A 15456-nucleotide genomic window follows, 5' to 3' on the forward strand; every position below is an offset into this window, starting at 1 on the left:
AGGAGAGGTTGGGCAGGATTCCAGACTGGCAGCATCATAGCTTTGCACTCTGGGTATTAAAAGCTGAACAAACCCAACAGGCTGCTTCTCCCAAGGCAGAAATACACATTGAAAGGAAACAGCAGAGAGGGGAGATGGGCTGTGCCTCTGTGCCAGGACAAGAGAAGGCTCCTGGGAGACCTTATTGTGGACTTCAGTACTTAAAAGGAGTCTGTAAGAAGGGAACAGGCTGTTTAGCAAGGCTTATTTGCAATAGGACAAGGGGTAACTGTTTCAAACTAAAGGAGGAGAGATTCAGACTAGACATGAGGAAGAAATTTTTTACACTGAGGGTGGGGAAACACTGGCCCAGATTGCCCAGAGAGGTGGTTGATGCCCCATCCCTGCAAACATCCAAGGCTGGACAGGGCTCTGAGCAACCTGATCTACTTGATGATGTCCCTGCTCATTGTAGAGGGTTGAACTAGATGAGCTTAGAAGGTCTTTTCCAACCCATATTATTCTATGATTCAGCCTGTGCAGGCATGGCTGACTGATGCCACAGACTGGTGATCTGGACTAAGGCTTTTGGTTTGCTGTGCAAATGCTTTGGAGTAAGTGACACTTCATGGGGACAAGGGCCATTTCTGGAGAGGTTGGTGCCGATGGATTCAGCACAGCATTCACAAACCCACATGGGGTTGCACCCGCTCAGTGAGTGCTGTGGGCTGGGGGGAGGCCTGGGCTGGGTGATTTTATGTAGCTGCCAGGTGGGATCCTGCTGTCCCTAGAGCCATCCTGGCACAGGAACCCAGTACCAGGTGCCAGGGGAGTGCTGGAAACCTTCCCTGAGAGGCTCCCTCCACCGCAATGGCAAACATGAAACCTTCCTCCTCCACTTCTGGCCACAGTGTGGGAACTGTTCTTCGACTGCAGCCTGACTGGAAGGACTAGCAACCTCATAACAAGCCTGGGGTGTGCCAAATTTTCCTGCCAGTGCCCTTAAGAACCAAGGTGCTTTTCAATATGTAAGAACGAAGGGAAACTTTACTTTGTTTACACTTCAACTGTGTCTTTCTTTGACTTGGGGCTTTGCCTATCTGGGACATGCAAGAGAATGTCTCAGGGGTGCACCCAGGGCTCTTGTGCCTGCAGCAGAGTGATAATATGTCACATTGGAAGCAGAAACCACAGCTGCAGCCAGAGGAGTTGGACTGGGAACCAGCCAGGACACCCCCACCCTTCTGTGCCTCTTCCTTTCCCTATGGACCCTTTGTCCCTGCCACAGCACCCTAGGCTTCAGCTCTGCAGGTGGCTGTTTGGACTGCGCCAGGCAGTAAGAGTGCACCAGCTTAGGGCCTCTGAGTGATTTGGGAAACTTATAGCAGGGTTCTTTGGCAAGGCAGCTCTTCACTTCCCTGCTTTCTGCTTTGTACCACATCTCACTTTTCTCTAATCCACTTCCTCACACCATGGCCACCTTCTGCCTTATGGGTTGGCTGCCACCCACCTAAATTCAGCCTGCTTTGTGCAAACAGAAAAGAAGGGATAAAATGAACATGCTCTTCACTGACATCTCGTTGTTCACATGGTGTCTGCCCGAGCAGGCATTATGGACTCTGAGGCAGGAGCAGTCCCTCACTGAATTCTATACAATGCTCAGCACACCAGAACCCTGCTCTTGGTGGGTTTTAAGAGTCATCAGGAGAAAACCTTTAAGATTTCTTGTATAAGAAACTGGGAAAATCCTAGAAGTAGCATTTCACCCCTAAATCCCCATGACTCTTGGAAGAGCTGGCTGCTGTGAGGACCAGCAGCAGCCTGGGCTGCAGGGTTTGAGGGTCCCCAGTGGCGTTGGTGGCTGGAGGGATAGGAGGGGACACTGACCCGCAAAACCCAACGTGCCAGGTGGACAATGAGCTGCACTGCAAGGAGTGCAGAGGGCCTGGGCTCATCTCATTCCAAGAATGTCAGAGCCATCAGGCCAAGAAGACATCAGAGGGGTGTGATGTGTGTTACACCAAAGGCACAGCAATAAAACAGTGTTTGTAGCTGAAGTTTTGATAAAACAGCTCTAATACAGTGAAGTCTGAGACTTTCAGGAGGGTTTTGAAAAAAGTTTGTAGCTCTTGCAATTGCAGCCAAACTTTAAAACATAACTGAGGTGCAATCTCAGCTCTGAAAAACTGTTTAATTAAAACAGAATTGAAGGCATTACTGTGTGGGGAAGCAGGTTTCCCCACCTTCCACGCCCTCCCAGTCTACAGTTCTAGCAATATTGTGAAGGTTCTGTCTAAAAACTTACTCTTTCAAAATCTGAATAGCTATGCCTACCCACTAATGAATTATACATGCAATAAATATTTCACAAAATAAGATAAGACAGGAAGACATACTCTTAAATCACGTCTTATCAATTAGCTCCTATAAAGCCGAACAGGAGACATGCTGTGGGCATGGTCTAGCTCAGCTTCTGCCATGGCTGAGGAAGACTTCTGTCATCAGCATCAGTGGGAACACTTCTGCCAACTGAGCTTCAAGTAGGGATTTTGGCCTTTGGGAAACAGAAGTCTTGCAGAGATCACACAGGGAAAAAAAGTGTGCACAGTCCACTTGCCCTAGGTGTGGGATGAGGAGACACTTGCCTGAGACTAGAAGGGTTCCTTAACCTCATTTCCCATGTTCGCATTATATTTTTCATGTTGGACATTGAACAAGGTACATTACTGTGTGACTCTGTGGTCCATGAATAACCTGTATGTCCCCTGGCAAAGAAAACATCCCTGCCCTTGCACTAAACTACACCCAAGGCACAGGAATTATTTGAGGAAACATCTCCTGGCATCATGGTCTGAACACAATTGCTGTTATCTGTAGTGGAGTGGCTGAGAAAATGCCAGGGTCCTGACCTGCTGCATCTGAAGCTGAGGCCCTTGGCAGTGTGCTTGCACCGTGGGCCAAGTGTGCTGGCCTGCTGTGGGCAATGAAAGGGAAGTCATCTCTGTCTAATGTCAGGATGATGAGGAAATCAGTTCTGTCTGCTCTTAAATACACCTCTAGAAAGTCCCCAGGCATGAGTTGCTTTCATATGTAATCTGGGAGAGTCTGTAGAAATTACTTTTGCTGTAGAGGGGGAATAAGTTATAATACTTTTACCCAGTTGTCTTCTGCAAATTTTGGGTGAAAGATAGAACATATCTATTTTTACACTGTCTCCAGTGCTCCCTCATACCTGCAGCAGCTATTCCATTTCCCCAGGTTGCAAATGGAGAGGCCTATCTGAGGGAAACGTGGGACAAAATAACTAGAGGATGTAAACTGGCGTGGCTTCATTTGGGTCACCAGAAATGCAGTGAAATATGCCTGGCCCAGATTGCCCTGGAGGTCTGTAGTGCAGAACAGCAGCAAACACATTTCTGCCATGGTAACAGGTGCTGTTTCCTTCCCCCCCATCACATATAGAGATGAATAATGTAACAGCCACCAGGAGCATCTGTTCATTACTTATGCAAGTCAATCCTACATTGTGCTTTAGGGTGTAAAGTGATCTCTGCAGAAAATCCATCCCTACGGGCACCGCTATCACAGCTGATTTATTTTTTTAATCCAATGAAGCTTAAGTATTAGCCACTCATTTCTTAGGAAGGAATAGGAAACCAGCTGTCTAACAGGAATAACTCACGGATGGCAAAAGGAAGATAGATTTGCACAGTTTTAAATACATCATTAAAATATGTGATATAGCTTGCAGAGACGTATTCAGATAGCGCAAGGACGTGTGAAATTTAAGCTTTGTTAATAGGGACAATTAGGTAGGTCCCACATCTGCAAAGCAATTCAGATGGTACAGCCAGGACAGTAAAGAGAGACCTGCCAAGAACCAGTCAGTGAGAAATAGCAGGAGCAAGGACTCAACAGAACTTGTTCTCTGATTATGGTCTTGTCACAGTTCATGGAGAAATCAAGAGTTACATAGCACCTTAAGGAGCCCAGTAGATGCTAGCTAACTACTTTCATTACTGATCCTACTAGTTGCTTTTTGGGTGATTTTTGGATGAAAAAATGACTGTTACATGCCTCAATTTTCCCCATGTGCAATAAAAGAGTATTAGCATTTCACATTCCCTTCAAAGTGGTCTGAAACAGAGATTAGACATCCTACACTGAACAACAAGAAGAGCTCTTATTGTTTGATGTGTCTTGAAATGAGTGTGGCAAAATATGGCTCTGACATTATCAGTGTTAAAAAGCACCTCCATCATATGTCTTGCCTGCAAATGTTACTTGCAAAACCAGGTAAATCTGAACAATTGGGGGGAAAGCAGATTGGCAGAGAGAAGCAATCATTGCTCAACCAGCACGGTTCAGTACATTATTCTTGGCTCTGGCTCCAGCGATTTTCAACAGCACTGAACATTCATTAGATTAAATCAAATGAACCACATTCTTTAAAAATAGCCAGAGCCTCGTCGGGCCAGTTGGAAAAAACAACAACTTTATTAGGTATTAAAACAGATCAAATAAATTAAAAATAAATAAATAAATAGAGTCATATTCCCTCCTGGAGCAAGGAAGCACAATTCCAAGGAGAGGTTTTTGGCTCCTTGGTTCAGCACAGTGGTAGGTAAAAAAAGAACATTCTCAACTAGCTAAAACAAACAAATTAAGAAGAAATATAGACCGTCCAGCACAAACTCCACACTGAATTGCAATGTAGGCATATGTTCAGCAAATGTTAGAATATATCATTCCTGATCCCTCTGCTGTAGGTGGTAGCATGAAGTGGGTTTATGGCAACTAAGAAGAGTTGCCATGACCAAAGAGCATCCTGGTCTACCAGCTCTCCTGTACAGCCTCAAAGGCCACAGCCAGACCTGTCTGCACTGCTGAGTTGGACCTCAACTACACACCTCACCCCAACATCAGAAGTCCTCTAACAACACCAGCCTGACTTTCTGTCCTAAATTACAACTCATCTTTTTTCTTTCTCTTCATCCTATAAAGAAGGAAGAGCCTATTAAAAGAAAAAGGGAAATTGCTTGGAGACTTATCCACAAAAGTATCTTAAAAAGATCATCAAATAAACAACATGAGGACAATGGCTGTAGAGCAGACTGCAGAGTAAGATACACATGCTTGCTTTCATGTAATTCAGTCTGTTTCAAGGGAACCTAGATTTGTCCCCCCAAAATATTCGCATAGGTATAATCTAGGAGAGTTTGACCCACTGTCAGGAGCAGAACAGACCTGCAGAACACACATGCCCCTTCAACCTCTAGCCTAACTTTGCCTCTCGGATATCTTAGAACGTATTTCTACACTGCCCAGTTCTTCTGTTTTCCTGGGCACAGGACCAAATCCACTATATATGCAGCTTCTTCCTATGCAGTGACTATTTCCTGACAGTGGGTTGCTTAGAACAGTTAGAAGCTGGTGTGCAGTCCTGCCCTGCTGCCTTCCTCCAAGACCTCAGCGCAGGTTCACCTTCCCCCGGACTGGTTCTACTGCTTCAGCAAGGTCTTGTGTGAGCACAGAGGACTTGTCTGACCTACCAGCAGCATGGCCAGATGAGTTACGCTCAGATGAGGCTGCAGCAGAGCCTCACCTCACAAACCAGTTTAACATAAGAGGTCCAGTAGCGGAGTCACCTACCACATTATGTTAGTAGGGTACTAATTTGTTGCTTGAGAACTATTCTGGATGGTAGACACAAGCTGAACAAGCCACTGGTCAGAATAAAAAACCCACCCTTCAGCAGAAAAGAGCGAAATAAAAATTTAAAGCAGGTTTTGTGTTCATTTCCTGAAGCACTTATCTCAATTAGAGCAGAGACATGTCTCTGGGAGTTACTGCAATAGCCAGTGATGGAAGACACAAAGCATTAAAGCGCTGCCTTTTGGACATGTTTTGGCTCCTGTCTTACTCTGTTGGGCCTCAGTAGAGAAATCCTGAGCCTATCTCAGCCCATCATGGTCTGCTTTCCAAGACAAACAGGAGCCTCACCCACTTGTGCATGACAAAGGTGAGCTGTTGTTTTAGCAACTACAGACTAATAGTGTAACAAAACTATTTCTGACCTGCCTGTCTCAACTTGCCTGAAGTTGTTCTATTTGGATGGTAGAAATCACAGCTAATTTTCTCCTTAAATGGTATTTCTCCTTCCTTAAAGTAAGGTGTTACCTGTTTTGTTTACTTGTTTTTGTTTGGTTTGGTTGTTCTTGTTGTTGGAAGAGTATTCAGACTATTTTCCTGAGATGTTCTGCAGAAAATTGCAAGTTATATTCATTATCTATCCCTTCCCACCCAGTATCTAACACAATTATGGTTCAAGGCAAGCTAAAAGAAAAGCTAAAGAATTGGTACGCACCATTTGCTAGGTAGAGAGAAAACTTTCTCTGTTTGCCCATCTGGAAGAATTAGACTTGAACTAAAATAAAATTCAATATCAATACTGTAAAAGCCTTTGTTTATTTGGGTCAGATTGTTGCATGAACTGTGTTTGCCACCTCATTTTTTTCCTAGGTTAAGAAGAGAATGCAGAGTTCTTACCAGCCAATGTTTAGGATGGTAAAGATTTCTGATCTACAATATCAGATATAAGACAAGCATAAAAGAATTTGTAAAGCTGTTATTGAAACTTATGGCAGGTATAAATAGCAAGGGCACACATAACAGGCAGCCTGCTGTGCAGAGAATTTAAAAAATTAGTTTTTAAGCTGTTTTTATGAGCTGGTGGAATAACTGGCTAGAAAACAACCCCTCTGCTTTTATCAGCGTGGAGCACCTCTGCCTGCTTTCATTCTTTAGTGTTCAAAGACCAGCAATAATGGCATTTTTAGGATGCTACCTCTCTGACAGACAGGATTTCTGCTGATGCCCTTGTACAGAAATACTGGTCCTGGAAATATCAGTGATTAATTGCTAATCTAGCACCAAATACTCTAGAAATCCCCCTTCTGCTTGATACCATCAGACATTTCCAAAAGCTGGACTTTACACAGTTCTGGTGTCTGTGAGATGGAAAAAATCTGTTGTCTTTGTGTGAGAGGGACAGGTACATGATGTCATGGAGAATTTTGTTATTTCTATGTTCAGCTGATCTCTTGGTACGTAACAGCTCCACATGACATGATAGTTCCATGAGTACCAAGTTGTCAAGAGCCAAGAGCTCTGCCAAAGCCCTATGTTGCCTTTTCTGTCCCTCCCAGGTGCCTGCTCCTTCCTGCCACCTCCTCTGTGCCAACAGAAATGTTTGTGCAGCCTCACAGTGAATCTGATCCACAAATGAATCTGGGTTAAAATAAACCTACGGTGGAAAAAAAAAGCAGCTAATTTTAGCCCAGATTGGTTCTTTGCTCTGTCTTGGTTCTCCTGTTATTGCTGTTCAGATTTTACTGCAAAAGCCTCAAGCTGTGTGACTGATGCATCACCTGCACTGCTGTATTATCTCTTGATCTCGGTGATCCCACTTGCTATGGCAGGTCCTGACTCCTCGGGTAGGCACAGAGCACATACCTGATGCTCAGAGAGGTTCAACCTCCCCGTGCGAGAGAAAAGGACCACTTCCATCTGGCTGGCTATCTTTTACTCAGCAGAGAGAATCACCAGCCTGCAGTGCTGCTGAGATCAGACCCATCTCTTTCATGCCTGAATGTCCCTTAGCGAGTTTTATGATGGCAATCAGGAAGCTGATGGCGAATAGAATATGCATTTTTGTATCTTTACGTGCAGAAAGACATGTTTTTGAAATAAAGCTATAGCAGATTGAATATTGCAGAATGTGTGTAATCCCAGGTAAAGGCTGCGTACAAAGCAATTGCTCTGTGGAGCAGCACTGTGTGTGCACAGCACAACTACAGCAGGTTTGTCTGAGCACAGGTGCAATGGCCATGAAGACTGCTGGGGTGTGAAGCCTGAACCACCTTCCCCTGCCCATGCACAAAGCTTTTTTTTCACTGAGATTTTTCACAGATTAAAATGGCAACAATAGCACCCTGATTCCTTCATGCCGTATGAAACTTGACTTTTGCAGGCTGTGGAAGGAAAAATGCTCTTATTTCACCAAGTCTTGCAGAGTTAATAAATTCTTCAGTGCTTTTCTAAAGAATGCCATTTGGCTCTTAGGGCCACAATGTTCTCTGATACCTAAATGCAATTCCCACAGATTTCCAAGGAAACTGAGTATATATTCCTTGGCAAAAGGCAGCTATTGGCTTAAAATTCTGAAGATATGTGAAATCTGCAAAGAAAATAAAGAGCTGGGTACAGTCTGGAAGGAGTAAAACTGAAATGTATGAAGACCTAGGAATACTTTTGAGAAGTCTATCTTGAGCTGAAAGATTTCAATATCTCTTCCTAGTTTGGAAAACAGAAAAAAGCCCTTGAAATATAAACAGTGGGTGCTACCATTTAATTTTTTAATCTCTTTGGCTTGCAAAAGCAATAGCAAATAACTTGTCATTTGGCATCTGGCAGTTCAACATTACTGGTAAGAAACATGGAGCCTTAGATTTACTTCATGAAAACCTGAGTCACCAACACACACCAGCTGCAAATTGCCTTGCTGTAGACAAGAAGTCAGGGCTGCTTTATTACGTGAGGTGTTGAATAGTGCATCACTGTTGTGTCTCTTTGAAGATGTACCTTTAGAGAGGCTGGAGGCCATCCCAACCTTTAGCCCAATATGCAAACAATTATCCCCCCTTTTTTTTTTTTTAACAGAAATGTAATTGTATTTTGTAAACTCTAGAAAGAAAACAATTTCACTGCATTACAATTCTGCAGGATCAATAATTCTTCAGTGCATTTATGAACAATATGTATTTTACGTATGTGAAATAGAGCCTTTTAATAAATGCTGAGGACTACAAAAGACAAGAATGGTTTAACCTCTTATCATGAAAAAGGGAACTGTTCTTTAGCTGTTCTGAACTATGAGAGACTTATTTAAAGAGATTTAAGGAAAATATTGTCGAATATGGACTCTGCTTTAAATAAAAGAAAAATGCAATTATGGAGTTAAAGGCAACATTTGTAAGAAGAGATTATATCTTTTATGAGATCAGTTAATATAAATAGAAAATAATACACTGGCATTTATGTAAACAACCTCTTGTCCTAGACTTTTAGACTGTAATAGTGATAATAACATTAACTCTACTTTCTAGAATTCAGGATTAATCTGAACTAAGCAAAGTTGACATTGGTTCAGGCTCTTTTGCAAAATGTGTAACCTGGGAATAACTGTTCTGACAAAATGCTTGTGTAAATGACAGGAAAATCAGGCTTTTTGTGTCAAGATCAATATATCAAATCTGTGCAGTGTGCTGGAGCAGATATACAGCAACATAATTTCAATTACTTGAAATACATTATTTAATACACATGTGCTTTGCATTGCAGTTTGCCTATCTCCGGCTCAGGCTGGTTGGGGAAATGGGATTTTTAGCAGAGCTAGTTCACTTCAAAATATACTCATAAAATATTTGTTTAAGATTAGCAACGGAAGGACCAGCCCAACAATGTACAGGCCTTGCAGGGTGCAAATGCTGCATTTAGGATTAGTCCCTTTAACTGCCTGGAGGCTGAAAGAGTGAGGAGGCAACACTTTGGAGAAACCAAAATTCTCAATCACTAGTGTTTGTGTTACTGCAGTTCTTGCAAGTACCAGTTATAGGCTCAACCTTTGTGATGATGCTATTAAAAAGTACATCCAGAGTTTGACATTAAGATAGTGGGGTGTCAGACATGAATCCAGAACCAGCGGTTTATTTTTCCTTCATACTTTAACTTTAAACATGTCAGGGATAAAGATCAGGCAAGTAAGTTACAACATATTCAATAAGACAGAAATGAGGAATGTAATAATGAATTGCAGCTCCTTGAAGCTGGTTGCACAGTAAAAAGCCTAGGCAAACAACCCGGATTCTGCTCTTCCCCCCACAGTCCCAGGTGGATTACGGTCCAGTGTCCATCTGTGAATCTGCTAAATTTAGTCTGGCCTGAGAGGAAACACAAGACACAAGCCATCCACATGTTCCCGTCGCTCTTGTGGGATGACCTTCCTGTGAGCTCAATGGGCCAAGTGCTAGAGAACAACTCCCCCCTTCCCACCACACTACATGTATTTCAAGACACGACTAAATACAGAGGAAATAGATTTTACTCAAGGAGCTATTTTTATACTGTTCCTCTGGGCTGCTTTTTTTCACTAGTGGGGCAGATGTGTGGAGATGTTATGGCTGTTGGCTTCAGGTCAGAGCAAGTATAGAACCTCATATAAACCAAACTCTCTACTCCACCTGCTTACCCTGATGTCTACAATCCACCCAGGTACCACAGCTCAGAGGAGAAGAAGAAACAGAAGGCATCTATACAGTCCCTAAGCAGTTGGTAAAAAGAAACAGGCATCATATTGAGACCATTTTCAGTAGGTGCCTCTGTTGGAAAACTGTGTAAAGAGCCTTGGGTAATATCTGACCTGGATCCTTGAACCTCAGTGCTCCAGGAAGAACGTGAGTCCTGATCAGTAGAACAACCACTGGTCAGACTCAATCAGCATTTTTCATGGGGCCCCTTTCAAAAGCCTCGCTCTCTGCTCAGACCCCACTGCACAAGGGAAGGCTGAGCTCAGCCATCTTATGAAAGCACATGTGCTGGAAACACTGGGACAGCTGAGGACTGGGCAGGACAGGCCCTCCCTGGCTTAGTGTTCTTTCGATGGGAGATGCCTCTGGTCTTCTCCAGGCAACACAGGTTGCTGCATAGCCCGGATTATTCCAGGAAATTATCTCACTCAATGAACTAAAAATACAGTATTTCCTTAGTAAAACTAACTTTGGTTTTTGTGATGTCCCAATGGTTGGGACATCAATATCACAGAATCATAGAGTACCAAGTTGGAAGGGACCTCAAGGATCATCTAGTCCAAACATTCTGGGTAAAAGCACAGTCTACACAAGATGGCCCAGCACCCTCTCCAGCTGAATCTTAAAGGCATCCAATGTTGGTAAATCCACCACTTTCCCTGGAAAGCATGGGCTGGCCCTAGAAAAGGAAGCTGGGAAAGCAGGAGAGCCAGGAGGTCATGGAGAATTTATGATTCTGGTCTTCACAGAGGCTGTGGGAAGAAATGCAGTCCTGAGCCTAACACAGAGAGGGACTCTGCTATATATCTTTCCTTCCTGATCGGAAGCATGAAAATGCCTTCTAACAATGACTTTGCAAGCAAACTTTAGCAGGGAGTGAGAGTCTTAGAGAAACATCAAGAGTCGGAAGGATGCATGGCTATGTCTCAGCGACTGTTCTCTTTTTCTGCCTCATCTTAAAATGCTTAGCTATGCCTCCCTGAGTATTCCTCAGACAGACAGATATAAGGCAAGTGAAGAGAGAAAATAGGTCCAGGGAAGCCATAAGAGAAAGCCTCTTTACAGCTGCATTCCCTCTCTACTTTCCCCTCACTCCCTACAGTTCCAGCCGCCAAAAAGAAGCCCTGGTCTGGCAGCCAGCTGCATGCTCAGCTCCACCACCCAACCCTGGCCTGTCAAACCATCGTCTCTCCACAAAACAGAAGCACTGCAATAAGTCACTCAACCCTCTTCCAAAAAGTGGCCCTCCAACAAAGCCACAAGCATATCTAAAGGAAACAAATGACCCTTTATCTGGAGAGAGAAGATTTTTCATTTTGGAAACAGACATCTCATGAGCACTACTCTGCTCAGTGTTGACAGCAGCCTGCATAGCAGCGATACACTGTGGTCATTGTTTCCTTCTGCAGAGACTGGCATTTAAGCCTCCTGAAATGTGAATGTTTCTGTCCTCTTACAGATCCACACAAAGTTTGGAAACAACCTGCACTGCGTTTTCAAGGATGCTTTCTTATTTGACCACCATTAGGGTTTCTCTGCTGGTTTTCGTCTTTTTGGCAGCTGGCCTTGACTAGTGTGATGCTAAAATGAGAATGATTTGTAATCTCGATAGGCAGCAAATCTATCTCATAATTGGTCACAGCCTTGGATGATGGTGCCAGTATGTTAACGATGAGATACAGGTGATCAATATGATATCTGCTACCAGGAAGCCCTGTTTTCTGAAAGCCTCCCAGCCAAACTAAATGAAGGTCCCAAAGGTGCTATAAGCTATGCATTAGAAAACTGAGTCGCATGAGTCGCACAATAATAAAGTTGTCAGAGACTGTAATGCCAGCAGGGGCTTTTAGCTCAGGTGCCTTGAACTTTATGCAATACCAGATACTGAATTCTGCCCAGTTTTATCCTGTACTGTCCCTATTTGCCGCACTCCCCAAGTTGCTCCTGGTACAGATGCAGCAAGGTGACCTATGGAAAGGATGGAGGAAGCAGCAGGAAAAGCAGGGAGGTGGGTTCCACACCCACCCAGGCCCAGCAAATAGTGACACATCCCAACATGACAGAGTCAGTGGTTTAATCCTGGTCGGACCATTTGTGATCGCAGTATGCGTGGATTACAGCACTATGCGTACCACTGCTGGGTTTGCCCCCAGTTTCCCTGCCAGACCAGGTGCTGAATCCTTTGGCATTCTTGATGAGTTCAGCTGGACACAGCATTTTAAATTCTCTTACTTATTTTTTTTTAAATTGGTAGTTTTTGGTGAAACAAACAGCATGGACACCATACAGTGAAACTTGGGGTTAAGCTGACAGGGGACTAGGTGGATAAAGTTTTACCCCCTGTCAGAAGGGGAAGCAAATGCAAAGTAAACAAGAAAATTTGCAGGCCTTCTCTCTTTTAAACAAAGGCTCCTGTGTTTAAAATAATAAAAATCCACTGTACAAAAGCAAAGCAACTTCCCCCAAAATAGCCTTTCCTGTTTTATCAGAACATTCATCAAAATTGTACTTCTCCATAAAAATAAAGTTCCAGGTAGAGCACTGGAGGCCTTTTGCTTTGATTAGATAAAAAAGCAGCTGAAGCAATAAGTATAATTGACTTTACTGGCACCCGATAAATCCTAAACAAGTCCACATGACTGAATCTAGCTTCAAATATCTAGTGATGCCATATTGAAAATAAGAAAAAATAATGAAATAGAAACGCCATGTCAGAGAAATATGAGTATTCACAAGCCATCAGAATATGGCTCCAAAAGCCACAATCTGCATACGTGACTTTTAGCTGCTGCAACTTACCATGAAGGATCAGTATTTGCCATTTATCTAGTTACTCAGGTGGTGTTCGGACTGATGCTGCCTCTAGGGCTTGACTATGCAAGGATTTGTCAGTATAGCTTAGTCTTCTTGACGTACTGATGTACCCAACAGGTGAAATCCCTGGCAGAGCTACAGTCATAGTGATATGAATACCCTTACGCAGGTTTGGCTCATCTTCTTGGGCTTGACTTGGCCTACCTCTTAGAAACAAGGAAAATAAGACCTCATCACCCATATTGGCAACAGTTGCTAAATACTTGTTCATTTTTTATTATTTTGGAAATAACAGAGTCCAGGAGAAGGTGTAAGCATGGACAACACCAAGGACCTATACTTTATGGGTATCTGAGCTCTTCCACAGGGTGACTATGAAGCAGGAGAAAGAAGTCTGGGATCAAAAGATACTAGTAGGTAGGGGAGGAAGGCAACAGCAGCTCTTCAGCACCGGGGCAGACATTGCCCACTGAGCCAGAAAGGAGTGATATGGTGGGGAGAGGCTGTGAATGGCCCTGAAGGAAAACAGCCATGGTTTGATGAGAGAGAGGAGGGAGACACAGTGGAGAAAAAACAAGGGGAAGGATGACCTGATCGAAATAGCAAAGTGGGTTTGGGTTATTTCATCTTTCTATTCCCATTCCTTCCATGAATGCACGGAGCCAAACTTGTGTGCTGAGGTGGAGCAGTGTCCCCAGCTGTCCGTCAGCCCTCGGTGTCACCCCCAGAGAGCTGTGGTATCACACCACGCTGGTTAGCTGACTTGCTGAAAAAAAGTGAAAATGCAGCAGGAACTTGTGATTTACCTACGTAAGCCTTGTCCTGAACTTGTGACAAGGATGCCATGACAGGAGGGGTCCACATGACCTCTCTTGAAAGACAGTCTATACTATGAGATTTTGACTCTGAATACCCTTGTTGGAACTGTATTAGGAACAGAGGTGAGGGGTTGTTTTTTTATTTAAATACTGCATATTTATATTGACAATGGGAACCTCAACATTGTTTGCTTAATAGAAGGCCCATGGTCTCTTTATGTTCCAGTTAAATCAACTGTGTTACCTAATGAAATGTTTCCTTTAGTTCAGAGCCTCACAAACATTTTAATCGACTGCTCTTAATTAAGACTTTTGAAAACAAAAACAAATTCTTAGCCTCTACAAGGGTGACTGAAGGTTTAATGCAGTGCACTAAAACTTCTGAATTGTCCTCACATATCTCCCCTGGGATATCAGGAATCATTACCATCAAATATGTTTCACAACAGAGATTGTTTAAAACACAATAGAGAAAACGCATGAGCCAATGTAGATTGCAATTTAATGCTCAACAGGAACAGAGACACAATAAAAGCAGCCTAGACTCTTTTCCCCCACTAAAATCCAAGATGTTCTTAAAAACAGAGACATGGGAAGAAACAATTATGCTTTTCCCTACATGGATCACTCTTCTGAGATCAGGAACTGGACAAAAGCGATTTCCAACCCCAACAGGACTGGATTAGCCTCACCAGCTTTGCACACTAATCCATTAAATGATCTGCTCTTTCCCACAAAGAGTGGTCACAAAAATCGAGGTCTCAGTGTGACCTCTTTTTCATTGATACCACTCTTCTTCTCACCAGCTTTGCTAAATCCTTTTTCTGCTTCTTTTTGTCACTGCCCAGCCTGCCATCACACCTACCAGCCACAGGTGCTCTCTGGCTGTAGGATGAAGTAGGTGACCCCCTAAATGTCCAGGATATCACCTGAGCAGCAACCAAGACTCTTGTCCCTCCTGCCCAAAGTCTGGTGCTCTCCCAGCTGCCGCACTAGGGCCGATGTGACCCAGTTGGGAGGCGCAGGCAAGATGTTCACCCTGCAAACATACACCTTGCGAGACGTATGTTACTTCTTCAGCTGGAAGAGACCCAACTGTTTCTCAGTTTGCTCTGTTAAAAGGACCCACCACTGCTACCAAAGCCCCGCTGTTAAGTGGCCATCTGCCTGCACAGCAAGATGTTTGCATAGCATCTTGAAAAAATATATTCCTCATCTCCTCCAGAGATACGCACCAGATACAAGTATCCTGTGGGCAGGATCTGGTTTGGGGCCCTGAACGGGATCCCTTTGCATATCATCAATTCAAAACAAGTGCCATAAAATCCTATGGTTTTTTAACGCTTTCTTTTTCCTTTGCTGATGGAGAGTGCTTAAAATTACTGCAAGCACTAGACTCTGACTCTTTGAATTACTTCAATGTTACAAGAAAAATGCTGGGTGAGGCGTCATAGGAGTTTTAAGATCAAGACTTCACC

The 15456-nt window shown here is 43.5% G+C and overlaps 1 protein-coding gene across 8 annotated transcripts in view; it reads right to left on the bottom strand.

Annotated features, from left to right (window-relative positions):
• Positions 1-15456, bottom strand: part of KALRN (kalirin RhoGEF kinase) — a 505770-nt gene that overhangs the window by 79606 nt on the left and 410708 nt on the right. The gene's annotated exons all lie outside the window — the stretch shown is intronic.

Source organism: Patagioenas fasciata, chromosome 7 (genome assembly GCF_037038585.1).
Source record: "Patagioenas fasciata isolate bPatFas1 chromosome 7, bPatFas1.hap1, whole genome shotgun sequence".
Lineage (NCBI taxonomy): Eukaryota > Metazoa > Chordata > Aves > Columbiformes > Columbidae > Patagioenas > Patagioenas fasciata.